Raw genomic sequence first — 14,110 nt, forward strand, 5'->3', positions numbered from 1 at the left:
TCGCCCCTCGGTGCCCGCCAGGACGTGCCTTTCGTGAGCGTGTCGGGCTGAGGGGACGGGAAGATGTCAGGCTGAGGGGACAGGCAGGTGTTGGGCTGAGGGGACAGGAGGGTGTCCGGCTGAGGGGACGGGAAGATGGTGGGCTGAGGGGACAGGTGGGTGTCGAGCTGAGGGGACGGAAAGGTGTCGAGCTGAGGGGACAGTCGAGCTGAGGGGACAGTCAAGCTGAGGGGACAGTCAAGCTGAGGGGACAAGAGGGTGTCAGGCTGAGGGGACAGGCAGGTGTTGGTCTGACAGAACAGGACAGGGCCCTGCCCACGGCCAGCAGGGGTGAACCTCAGTGTCTGGCACCACTGGGGAGTCTCAGGTTGGAGTTTAAAATGCGACCAAGTGAAACACCTGACACTGGGAATAATCCTGTAAGATTGTATTTGAAATTAAAATAATGAAAATCATGAATGAAAAGGAAATTAAAATAGCATTCCAACATCATTTCAGGCCCAGCTGGATGTAATCCATCAAGTTCAGCTACATAAAGAAAATTTAAAACAGATGTCCCGAGCTGCGCGTGTTGGCCATCACGGCTGAGCACCCACACGGGGAGTGGCTGCTGGGACCAGACGGGCTCCAGCAAGCACCCACCAGCGCTGGTGGGCCAGGCAGGGGGAGCGCCTGCCTTCCCAGCACCAGGCCCCCTCCTCCAGCAGGCACCCACCACTCACCCATGGCACCCACCACTCACCCATGGCACCCACTGCTCACCCACGGCACCCACCGCTCACCCACGGCACCCATTGCTCATCCATGGCACACACTGCTCGCCCATAGCACCTATGGCTCACCCATGGCACCCACCACTCACCCACAGAACCCATGGCACCCACCACTCACCCACAGCACCCATGGCTACCCATGGCACCCACTGCTCACTCATGGCACCCACCGCTTGCACATGACACCCATTCATGGCACCCACAGCTCACCCATGGCACCCACCACTCTCCCACACAGCACCCATGGCTCACCCACAGCACCCACCACTTGCCCACAGCACCCATGGCTCACCTGTGGCACCCACGGCTCACCCACGACACCCACCACCAGCCCCCTCCCCCTGCTCCCCAGCTCGCCCAGGCTGCGGACAAGGCAGGGGAGAGGCACGGGCCATCCCTGCTCTAAAGCCTGGAAGGGCAGAGCCCTCACAAACCTGAGCAGCCAAACAAAACCAGTCTGAAGCAAATCCTAGGTACAAAAACAAACCACGTATTTACTAAGAGCCCGAGGGAGTAAATACATGCTAAGTGATGTAGATATGTACAGATACTGCACACCCTCCTGCAAAAATAAAACAAACCCCGGTACAATGTAAGGGGTTATATTTAGCTGTAATAATCACAACGAGAGAGTTACACACCAATGAAACCCTGATCTTCCTCAAGGAAAAAAATAAAGTGCAAATGCAAACTGAGATTAAAATCATTGATTTCCATGCAGATTTCTGGCTTGCTGATTTAAATTACTTTGATTTAAAGCAAATGCCTCCTTTTTATCAGAAATGATTTGCCGCTATGTTGCTCCAGTTTTTTCTCAGTATAGCTTCCTTGAATTAGATAGATTAGATGGACTGATTCAGAAGTGAATTAGGCTTATTGGATCGTAATATAAATCAGAGATTTATTTTGAATAATTAACTGGGTGGTATTCTATAGAGAAATCAAACACCAGAACAAGAACAGGTTACAACTTTTCTGTAGAGAATAAATTATCATTGTGTATGAAACGGCAGAGAGGAGGTTGCTGCTGAATCGGACTGGGGCTCTGTGTCTCTCCATTGCGAGGTTTCCAGAGCACGTGTTTTGTGATTTGGGTTCTGATTGAAATCCTGTACGCTCGTACTCTACCTGTGCATTTTCTAACAGGACCATGGGCACCATTTGCAAATGCAGATGATACTAGGACCGTGTGTTTACATGCAAGTGTTTGCATGGTACTCAGAGAAGAAGAAAAAATATCATTAATATAGTCTTTCATACATTGTTTTCTAAGCCCTAGGGACTGCCTCTCTGCGAGTCAGATGGGCCCATGCACTTTCTACTCCTAATCTAATCATGTATCCTGCATCATTATAGTTACTGGCAACCCTGTTATAGCTGTACAGTTTATCATCTCACTTTCATTTTAAATTCAAGCCCCTTTTTTTTTTTTCTAATATTTCTTCCATTAGCATATTACAACTAGAATGAAACTCCAGCCTATTACATCCTCATCTGCATTTCTTCCTCAGGGTTCAACCCTGCTCCTCAGATGAGCAGTCCCAGGGAAAGCGATAGAGCTCATCAGCTGCCAGTCTGGAGCAGGGAGGCATCATAACCCCTTCTTACCCACAGAGGAACCCAGAGCAGCTAATTGCTTCATTAAGGCTGCCTAGATTTTAAATAGGCAGCTGAACTCACAGATGTTATTCTCAGTCAGAGCTCCCTCTCTTTTTCTAGGTATCATGGCTCTTGATATCTTCTATGAAGAGCTCCCTGACTGCATTAACAGAGAGAATGTAGCGGTCAGGTGCTTTGCTCTGCTTTCATCAAAGGCAGAAGTCATAATTTTTCCATCACTTAAAGCTTCCCTAAGCCCATAGCCCTGATTATTAGAAGGCAACTCCTCAAGGGAGGAGGTATTATGCATCCTTAGGATGCTAACAAAATTGAAGGACTCGTACATATTGAAGTCCAGTTCAGAGAAGACTCCTTTCTATGAGCACTGCAGTGGGAAATATAAGCCCACTAATTCACAGCAAAATCACCACAGGAATAATCTTTCTTGTGCGCTTTAATAGGCCTTCAGCAGTTCACCTATATGTGCTCAAGAAACAGGTTGAAACGGGTAGAAGCAGCACTGCAGCCTGAAAAGGGAAGCTTGGATTTAATGAGAATGGGCCTTTAAATTCTGCTAAAAACAATTACTGTGGAAAAGAGGAAGATGTGAGAGTATCACACACACCGCATCTTTCCTCTGCTTTCACACAAAACCGTTAGGAAAGAAGCAGAAAAGACAAGTGAAATTTTGCAACATGTGTGCTATGTAGAGGAAATTAACTTCAATAATCAGCACTTGTGGTAGAAATCTTCTGCACTCAAAGGGAAGGCTGTTCAAATATACTGCTTCTAGATTTCTCCTGCAGACCCACTGACATCACCAACTTTTTCCGAATGGCAGAGCCACCGCTGCAGAAACATACTTCCAGCACACTCAAACATCATTATTTTCAACATCTGGAGACTGGTAAAAAGAACAACAAAAAAAAAGCAAAACAACCTCCCCCTGTTTCTCAGTTGACATCTCAGAGAAATATCAGAAAGGGCAGAACTGGGTAAATACTGAAAACCAAAACACAACACCTACTCTCTGGTGAAGATTCATAACCACATTCCCTCCTACAGAACTGGCATCCCTTTTATTGTTTTTAATGTGAACGGACGTTCCCATCTGTGTTAATCTGAACTAAAAGCACATCCCCATGATTTTAACACAAGAATGTCCGTGTTGAATGGGAAGTATCCAAGATGTGTTTCCAGAGAAGTACATTACCAAAAAAAATGGTAGTGCAAGTGCCCCAAAATCATGTCCCACTCTGGACCCAAGGAAGTCCTCTCTGGACCTGTGAAAGTCATTTTAAAGCTGGGAGATGAGCTCAGAGCCAGTGTTTACCCCTGTACAGTGCCCTGGGCTTGGTGCACCATCGTTCTGCAGCCTGTCTGGTGTGATGTACACTCCCGAGATCAGCGGTCCTCTGGCCTTCCAGAGTGGTTTGTATGCCGTGGCAGGCCTTTCAGAGGGCTGACATGACAGCTTTGCACTCAGATCACATCCAAGCTAGCAGGGAGACTCTGTTTCCCCTTAGCACTCAGCTAGTCAAGTCCACAGATTCCTTACCTCAGTACTCCAAAGGGTGCTTCACGAGACCAAGGCAGTCACTGCTATCAGAGTCCGCTGGACAAGTATCGCAAGCGCAGTGCTGGGGCCAGAGTCCAGCGATGGCCAGGGCAGGCAGCACTGCCTGGCACTGGACCGGCCATGCACAAACAGATAACGTGCTTTGGCAGCGTGGTGCATTAGAAAGCACAGGCAGTATATATGTCTGCTCTGCCATGGGAAGTCAGGAGTGACCAATGCAGTTAAAAAAAGTCTTCTTATGTCAGAATTCAGAGAGGGGGGAAATGTGGGAAATTCATTTAAGTAAGGTAAATGCAAAATGCGCCCACATTGTTTGGCAAGTGTTACTTTCATCCGACTACTGCGTGGATATTTGAATTTTTACTGCTGAAAGCACCAGGGCTTTTTGCCAAACCCAAAGTTGCCTTAACAATCTTGGATTGACCTTCTTGAATTACCCTCACAGCCAGCTGCTGTATGGGACCCACTCAACTGCTGTACTTGGCTGTTGTGAGGCATCACTGTGAGTGTAACCACCATGCAGAAGAACCCAGTGTGCTCACAGGGTCCACGCAGGAAGGAGTGTGCGGGTCTCTGCCCTGCCGCACGCAAGCTGGCACTCACAGTTGCCCTCATCCACACACCCTCCCCTAAGGCTGGTTCCTACAAAGCTCTTCCCTTGCAGCAGGAGTGGTTCATCTGCTCCTAAAAGAGAACCTGATCTTGCACAGTTTCCACCTGAGCGTGTGAAGATAACGCAGCAGATATGCTGGCTCTCCTGAATAAAGCAGGCTGTGCTGCCTGCAACGGCAGTGCCAGCTCTCCCTGCCAGGGAGTCACAGCCTTTGGCAGCAGCAGGCTGTGAAGACGACATGGGCTGATTATTTTTATTTTAACAGTCGCACCAGCTATTTCAGCACAAGTGGCTCAAACTTAGTTGCTGGCTCTGAGTTACTATTTGTGCTGGTTGCGTAGTAGGCCTCTGCTCACTCATAAGGGGCTTGTTCCTGTTTCCACAAGCAGCTTAGGCTGGCAGGGCACGGCAGCTCTGCGGGAGCTGATGTGGCTGAGATGGCCTCATCCTGACTACCTTCACTGTGGCCCTGGGGCAGAGGGGACAACACGGCACCATGTGCAGCAGCACTGGCTGCCACACCAGGCGAGCAGTCAGGTAGACACAGCTGAAATGCAGCCCCTGGTAGTACACGCTGGGCTGTATTTTCCTTTTTGTGTGCTGTTACACACAAGAGATTTAAGTGCAGCAATAAGCAAGCATTGAAGAGGGACCTGCCTGACCTCAGAGGGCTGCTGCATGATACATCAGGGTGCACGTTTACAGCACGCTCCCTGCCCTGTTCTCCTGCCCCAGAGGACTGCTGGAACCCTGCCTCCCCCCACAGGCAGGGCATCTGCGCTCCCTGCTCTGGGCATCAGCAGTGCCGGAGCGCAGCTGAGGACAGCGGGTCCCTGGAAAGCCTGCCTAATCAGGCATTTTACTATTTGGCACAAGTGACTGCATCATGGAGAAGATGATTTTCTATCTGGTTCTTCTCCAGACAGGACAGTGTTGCTCCATGTTACCTGGGGAGCAGCGCCTGCCCTTGCATTCACTGGGGTGAAAAGTGTAAGGCTCTGAGTCAGCTTCAGAGTGGACCACGTGGAGGTGAGGTCTGAGGACTCTGATCCTAGAGGTTTTGCTGAGGTCCATGGAAATTCAAGCCGTCCTAATAATAAAACCACAGTGCCAATGACAAATATGATGACGTGCAGATCTGAAAACGCATGTGTAAAATGAATGAATCATGGTATGAAGTAGCATGTTTGAGAAGTAGCTCTTTAAATCTGTCTTCTTACATGAGGTCTGCTGGGCATTTGTCCAGCTAGCTTGAGGAATCTGTCAATAAGACTAAAGGCTGACAATCTGTAAGTGGCTTTTGTGTGTCAGAATGTTGTTTTGATTTTAGTAATCCACTGTTGATTCACATGGTGCTTGGTTCCTAAGATGCAGGCTTACAAAAATCCCAAGAATTACTTCCATATGGTTGATTAGAGAGAGGGACAAATCTCACCCTGGAACATTTGTCCCTCAGTGCCCCCTTGGAATCTGGTTCAACATGCTAGCCCAACAAAAAAAAAAATAATTAAACAAACTTGTTTTTCTTGGCCATCATTATGAATTGCATCAATTTGCTGGAATATCAGATGAGTCCAAGAACCAGAGTCAGCAGTGGGATCTGGTGGACTGAAGGCAGAGAGGAGGGACAGGTCCCTGTTGGCAAAAGTCAGGCATTAAATCAGCTCTGACTGTCATATATAATCTCACCCAAACCATTGTGTTTGGACCTCTCTTCTCAGATTGGAGTAAGGCAAATCATACCCGGTGCCCACTAACAGCATGTAAATAAGGAGTTAATTAGAATTAATGAGCATGCTGTATCTTGCAGCCCAGCTTCCTACCTGCAATTTCCCCATATGGATGAGTGTCTGTAAGTGTGAATATCATTCTGACACAGATCTGTATATATAACGCAACACTGATTTCAACGGGAGTCACACCCAAAGAGCGGAATTATACCCTCTATTAAAAACAGAGCTGAAAGCACTACCTGTAATCAGCGCTGCTTGGCATTGTTGTCCTCTGCTTTCCTTATGGTTAGGCTTCATTTTAAAGGCATTAGTTCTGCTGGGATGAAATGTTATACACCAGATATGGTTTAGACTGAGCTACTAAAAAAATCCACCAAAAAAAAAAAAAATATAAAAAAAATAAATATCTATTTCTGAGACTAGCTGTAAGAACATAAGAAGCTTTTTTCCCTTGTGCTGAGGTTGTGCCTGTATATCCTTACCAGGCTCTGGCTCATTTCTGCGCTGGAACAAGAAACTCAACCTCCATCTGCAGCAAGGTTGTGCTGGCAACCTGCAGATCGACCACTCCTCGCATCAGAGTAGTTTTCTTGCCAAACACATTTTTTGGCAAATTTGATTATTTAGAGACAGCTATGTATCTGTCCTTGCTGATGCATCTGCAGACGTAGCTCACTCTAGGGTACACACAAATCAGATGGCAACATGGGAAGTGCAAATTCGGGGCTTTCAGGAAGAAAGGCTCAATTCCAGAAACCTGCCAGGTTGACATTTGAAGGTGGGAGGGGGAGTTCAGGAGGAAACAAACAAAAACAAAAGCCCTCAAAGCCTAAAACAAGAACCAAACCTGAAAACATTTGAACCTCAAACCTAAACGTGGTGGTGTCCAACTGTTTTTTTCCTTTTCCCTTTGAACCTAAAGAAGACTGATTTTCTGTAAGTGTGAGCCATGGGACTTCCCCCTTTACATGGGTATCACACTTTCTTGATGGAAACCCTTGGACTTCTGGGGCATGGGTGCCTTTTACTTGGTTGTGCCTTCCTTCAGAGGCACCATCCACTAGCTGGAAGGCTCAGGTGAGGCTGTCTGTTGAATTCAGCTCCTCCATCAATAGATCATCTTTCCACTTAGGGCACTGGGAGAGGGTGAAGACTGAGGGGAGACCCAAGGTCTAAACATGCTCATGAAAAGCCGTGAGAAGAGACAAAGCACTCCCATAGCACAGATGCTGTGTTTGGCCTGTTTGGCAGTTGTGCTGCCCGTGCCCATGTACACACGGGTTCCCTGTCTGGTATCCCACAGCTGACCCCTGGTTTTCAGAAGTTTTCAACTTTTGAAAGAAGGCTGCACCATGATGAGGGCCTTTAGAAGGTTGCAAGCATCACCAGCAACCCTAGGATCACCTTTGGAAATAAGTTTGAAGCAAACACATCTGGAAGAGCTCTCCCAAAGCACGTAACCCTGTCACTGCTACCATGGGAAAGATGTACCCCAGGGTAAGGTGGCCCACTGAGGAATGGACACCTGGCATTGCCAGCCCCGTTGGGTGAGTGTGGCTTTGCAGTGGGCTCGCGGAGAGGTGCAGGCTTGGACTTGCTGCCCCCATGCCCTGGTGAGACACTGGCGCCGTGCATTTTCCAGCATCGGCACCCTGCTGTCACTTCCACCCTGAAGCCATGCCCCTGCACACCTCTGTGCGCTGGCCATGCTGGTTTTGTCTCTCCCCACACGGAGGGCTTTCCCCCCGGCCTGGTCCTCTGTCAGCCTGGCAGGGCTGCCCAGCCACCCTGCATGCCCACTGCAGGGGCCCCGCGCCTCCATAGCCGCCCAAAAGTGCCTTTAAACCAGCTGGGGACATCTCCTCTGTGCTCACCTTCTTTTTCTTGGCTACACTATGGTGAGAACTCATCATGAATCAATAAAAAACACCCCTTCCTTTGTAATTTCTGAATGGCAGGGGATAAGCTGGGAGCCAGCTTCCAGTTCCTCTGCGTGCACAGGCTTGCACTCCATGCTGCTGACTTTAATCCTGTTTCCCCTATTCCAGCCCTCGCTGCCATCAGCTCTTCCTGTGCTGTACCCTGCACAATCTCTGCAATGACTAGCCCTTCAAATCTGACTGAATCTGATTAGAACTTGTTTTCCTGCTGGATAAACAAGATCACCACTTTGAGGAGCATCGTTAATAACCCCTTTCCACCCTGCTCACTTCCCTTCAGGCACAACCTCCTAACGTCCTTTCTTTAGGTAAATCCTTACAACACTCACATTAATCCCCTGTTTCTCCAGCTTAATGGCTTTGCCTGTAGCGCTGTAAGGACTGCCTTTCTGAAGTCGTCTGTCTACAGAGTCAATTATTTTATCAAAATGAACCCACTACGATAGCCTGGCATGAGATAGCCTTGGTAAACTGATTTTGTACTTTATCTCATTTCCCATTTACTGAGCTCAGGCTAGTTGGCTGCTTGGAGGTCCCAGCTCACATACCGCTCCAGCCTTGGTTTCTTAATGACAGCAATGACCTTTGCTATGCTCCTCTCTGCTGGTAGAAATTCTTACCACCGAACTGTGTTTTCACATGCCAGTTTCTGAACTTGGGGAGGACACTGCCCCTCGTTTCCCCCTACCACCACCCACAAGTACAACCACCCCCCTTCCAGCAAGGAGTGCTATCAGCTCTTCTGGTTTCCTTCCTCCTGGCCACGGGACAAGGTGCCTATGGGCGCCTCATGCCAGCCTCCTTTATGGCCGGACACATTTGTGTTAGTCCAAGCATGGCCTCACAGGTTTCGTTATTGCAGCCAAGACAACTTAAGCCATGCATGGCTAGGTTACATCAAAGCAGCTGGCATGTCAGGGATATTCAGTGGAAAAAATGAGAAGGCTCTGGAGACCAAGGATGGGATAAGCAACATTTCACATCCCAAGCACCAGTCCCAGTGCAAGCAGATGATGCATGCAAAAAGATCTCACACTTCTCTGCCTCTTACAGCTCCTCAGCCACTCCAGCACAATGGCAGCTTTGACAGACTGGAGACCAACACATTTCCCACATCCAGCAAATGCCTGGTCTGACACGAAGCCTGACCCCTGAGCTCATGCTCTTGTCACATCCATGTCAAACATGAAGATGCCCTGCGCTCCCGCTGCTGAAGGTTTGGGGTAGAGCACAGGGAAGGGGTCTTCGATACAGAATGAAAGCACAAGTGTTCTTTTCTCCTCTGCTGCCAGCAAAGTGGCTGCTTGGAGACAGCACAGAGCCACTGTCATTGCGGGGTATGGACTGCAGCAATGACATACAAGAGGGGCAGCATTTTTACTCCCACTTTACTCCCACAACTGGAGTTGTGATTTTCTTAGCTTTCAACTGACTTATGACAACACGTGGTCTGACACGTATCAGCAATCAAGTATGTTTGGTTTTTTTCCCCAAACCAAATCCTCTCACACTGTTTTGCAGCTTTGTGCAGCCACATACCTGACAGATCAGTGGCAGACCATCTCCTCCCAGATCTCAAATGCTATCTCAGTTTTAAGAGCAAGAGGTTTCACAGTTAGCAGCTTCCTTTGCCTAGCAATTGCTGTCAAGATTAGGCCCGTCCCTTCTGCCAGAGCAGGGCCATTGCAGGACCACACCAGAGGGCTACCCACAGCACAGCGGCGTCTTTGGTGGCCTCAGAAGGCTTCATTCCCATGCAAGTTTGGGTACGTGCGTGGGGTGAGGGTGAAATAGGAAGAGGGGAGGCCAGCAGTCGACGTCCTTTGCAACACATCCCCGCTCCTCCTTCCAGGAGGACTTCTCCATGCATCAAGGCAACGTCACCATCTAAGTGCATCATGCAAAGTGCATAAGTACAGAAAGGAAACAGGCAGATATTTTTAAGCCTTGTCAGACCAATGGATAAAACAGAACATTCGGTGATCTTGTTCATATGTTCCTCTTCTGTCACACACTAGCACTTCCCAATTCTCTGAAATCCAATTCATGAAGAATCAAATGCAGAAGTAACCTTTCAAATGTCATGTTATGCTGTCCCTAAGCTTTTTTCCACTAATTCTCATGCCCCTTTGTTCTTTTGGTATATGGCTAAAAGTGGGTGTCATTCCCAGGAATGGCAGTGTTTTGGAGGGAGCTGGTGAAGAAATAGCCAGGAGAGAAAAGCAGGAGAAGGCTCAGGTCACAACCTGGCATCAGAGAAATCCCTGTGGTGGAAAATAACCACCCAATCAAATAACTCAAAGCCACCAGAGGGCTTTTCCTAACCTAGGAAATCATACCTAGGATTTTGCCTAGTCTCAGTTTAAGTCATTCAAGCTGAGGAAAGTCATCCTTCAGCTTGGCAGGTCCTGGTGCTGTAAGCACTCCCCGATAAGCTAACGGGAATATCTATGCACCATTCCCATCAGCCTGCTTCCCCAGACCTCAGCTAGTGCCTCCAGCTCTTCCTCCTTCAAGTTTAGCTCTCATGCCTGCACGGTGTCTGAGATTTCCTTAGACTGCTTGAACACACTTGCAACTTGCATGCAGAAGAAAGAGGAGACCCTACTCCCCAGCCTAGCTCCTTTCCCACCCTTATTTCTACACACCTTCCGACCTTCCCTTAGCTCTGTTTTGGCAGGATCGAGGGCCAAAAGGGCTTTACGTTGCAGGTGGATGACCCTTGTGGCAGGAGGTAGATGCATGCAGCTGGGATGATGGAAAGCTGGAGGGAAAAGGAGGTGCGGTAGTTTTTGGAGGAGACTGGTAGTTAATTTGCCTTTGCTGCAGCGTGGAAGGACATGTCGCCTGTGTGAACCACATGCGCTTGGCCGCATCTGCTGCTGTTCCAACACCAGGATCCTCAGCAGAGATACAGCCAAGATGGTGAGAGACGCTGTGCTTTCTGTTCCAGAAGGCTAAACCCCCTCTCCTGTAGCTGTTCTTCACATTCCTCACACCTGACACATCTTTCTGCAGTGTAGACTGCCATTATGTTCCCCAGACTGTACCTTTTCACACAGAAAGGAGAAACCTGTTCTCCAAGCAGAAAGCACATTTAACACTCTAAACATTGCTGCTTCTGCAATGCAGGAAGAGCATCACAGTTTTAAAACGTATAGCATGATGAAATCTCCTCCCTTCCCATTGCCAGGCAGCTGGCTGCATTTAACCCGCCACATCTTGCTAGGGCTTATCTTCATTGGCAAGTTCCAAGAACCTCCACATTTAGCCTGCCAGTGGCTGTGAGTTGACAGTGGTTGTAAGGCAGGCTTGATGTGCCTCTTTGCTTGCAGGCATGACACCCCTCTGACGGGCACCCCTGGTCCCCCTGCCCCAATGTGCTCAGAAGTGACAGAGGCGCAACTGCCAGCAGCTTGTGGAAAGAAAGTGGCAGAAAGGACAGCGACGCAGGGCCACAGATGCCATCACCCTGCAGGTGGGGAGCACAGTGCCAGCACTGGCACACAACTGAAAATGAAAATGTCACTTGATGTACATCAAGGAGCCTCAGATCCAGTGCTCGAGCCAAACTCCAGACCCACAGGAGCTGGCTGGGATTGCTTCACTGGCATCCCCAGGCTCGAAAGCAGGACTTGCAGCCTGCTGGGGAGGTCCCTGTCCTCACATACTCCCACTTACCAACACGCCAGCTATAAACCTAATGCAGGGCCAGTGAAGGTCAGTTTGCAGTTCTTTTTGCCAGATACGGACATGAGAGTGATGATCACAGGCCTCAGCTCACCCAGGAGATGTTCCCTGTGTCACTGACCTTGCTGATTGTCCCAAGCTGGCATTGCAGTGCCTCTCTCTGTTGTAAATCATTTACCTTGCTTATCTTCTACCCTGCAGAATTATGGTTATTTGAAACAGTTATACTTGTGTGTGTGTATGTGTGAGGGGGTGTGTGTTTTAAAATTTTTCTTTTTAAATCTGTGTTAAAGAGGGCTTTTGGAAGCATCCTGAGGAGAGTGGTAGGTGCCACACAGTAATTTTCCACCATTTTCCTTTTGCCCTGGGCAGCAAGCCAGGCCTGCTCTTGGACAGTTTGTTGAAGGACGCAAGTCTGGAAAGAAAGAGGCAGATATTTCTGCAGTGAAGTCTGGTTTCTTGAATAAGAGGCTGAAGCCCAGTATTCTCTGAAACCAAGCTGGTTGCCCAAAGGCACCTCTTCTGCTGCCATATTGAAAACTTGCTTCAGCCAAGCCCTTCAAAACCACTCTTGCTGTTCCTCACATGATCCCATGTCTAGGCGAAGGCATCCCTGCAACTGGCTTTGCCCCAGACACAGTCTGTGTTTGCAGCCAAGGCGCTTGCCACCTTTTTCAGGTCTGCGTCCCTGGACAGGACAGATAGACGAGAGGGACCCCCCTGTCACTACCGTGGGAAGTCAGGCAACAAGTGAGGGTGACCGCCCCACCAGGATTAGCTGGAGGAGGCAAGGTCCTGCCATGCCCAGGGCGAAGGAAGTGCAGAGCCAGAACCTGCTGCTGCTGCTGGGTGCCCATCCCCTGCTGCAAACATGCAGCCAGAACGAGCACAGCAGCCCCGAGCATCCTACAACGGCGAGCGTTTCCCTCATGGGTGCATGTGGGGTCATGCATCGCTGCCTCACCAGCGATTGTGGCCCAGGCTCGCCGCAGTGAGCTGGTCAGGTCCCATGCAGACCTCACGTGGCATTTGCAGCCCCTGTTTTGAATGCCCCTGTTATAGCGTATTATTATTGACTGGCCAGTGACAAAGACTGACATGCACCTGGGGACTCAGAATTAGGGTAAGCCCAGAAATATTCCCCACTCAAAACACATGCCTGCTGTCATTACAGAGAAAAAAGGGCTATTAATAGAATGAGAGACTGTTAAGAGGTTGGCATTGGTCCAAAATGAACATGGTTGAGGGCCCCAGAAGATCCTGTGGAAGGTCACCTTTGAACCTGGGGGGCAAAGAGAAGATGAATAGGATGGGTGAAAAATGAGAATCCCAGATGTTCCCTTGCAGTCCCATTTTGGGGACAGCTGTAGGATGCAGAACAGGGGCAGTGCCATGTTTAAGGGGGTGCACCATGCCAGTTTAATGTTCACTTTCTTCCAGCTTTTGGCCTGAAGGCCACATGTAGTTCTGAGGAAATGTCCCACGTAGTCTAAACCAGTACATAGCTCCAGCGCTGCAATGCTGTCCTTCACAGCCCCTCCAAACAGGAGCCCTCAACCCTGGGTTCATCTAGAAAGGCACATTTTTTTTAGTCAGAAAGAATTACCCTTTTTTTCCAGATGAATATGAAGGAAAATTCTGAGTCTAAGTGAGTACTAACCACAGTGTCCAACACATGGCAGGGGCATGTCAGCGAGCTGCTCCAAGGTGGTACTTTCCAGAAGGCATATCCTGGCCATTGGTCCACCGCAGCCTAAATTTTCATTAAAGAAAAAATACAACAAAAAACCCAGAAAGGTGAAACATGGTAAATTTTTAACTCGTTGCATGGCTCAGCACCAGAAGGCCATCCTTGCAAAGAGGAGTGATTCTGCCCACCTCTCCACACCATGGGGTTAGTCAGGGCAATGCTGCGCTGCACCATCTTGGACCTGGAGGTGCTCCCTGGTGGAGAGTGCTCTCATCACCCACCTCATGGGCATCCCATGGGACTCGCACGAGGAGATAGATCCCTTCGGGATCAATGCATGCATTCAAGCCTGAAGACTGCTGCTCTCCCCACCGCAAATTTGCAGGCTCCTGCTGACGGGTCATTGTCTTCTGTTTGTCAATGAGGAGCCCTTGAAATTTTTCTATGACATATCTCAGATGTCACTTAACTGCGTTGTGCATCCTGGTTTTGG

At 49.0% G+C, this 14,110-nt stretch overlaps 1 protein-coding gene across 1 annotated transcript in view; it reads right to left on the minus strand.

Moving 5' to 3' along the window:
• Window positions 1–4,041, minus strand: part of CD80 (CD80 molecule) — a 30,618-nt gene extending 26,577 nt beyond the window's left edge. Inside the window, exon 1 of the mRNA XM_056327174.1 lies at window positions 3,931–4,041. The gene's annotated coding sequence lies outside the window, so the exon portion shown is untranslated. The remainder of the gene's footprint in view (window positions 1–3,930) is intronic.
• Between the last annotated feature and the right edge of the window lie 10,069 nt (window positions 4,042–14,110).

Source organism: Falco biarmicus, chromosome 2 (genome assembly GCF_023638135.1).
Source record: "Falco biarmicus isolate bFalBia1 chromosome 2, bFalBia1.pri, whole genome shotgun sequence".
Lineage (NCBI taxonomy): Eukaryota > Metazoa > Chordata > Aves > Falconiformes > Falconidae > Falco > Falco biarmicus.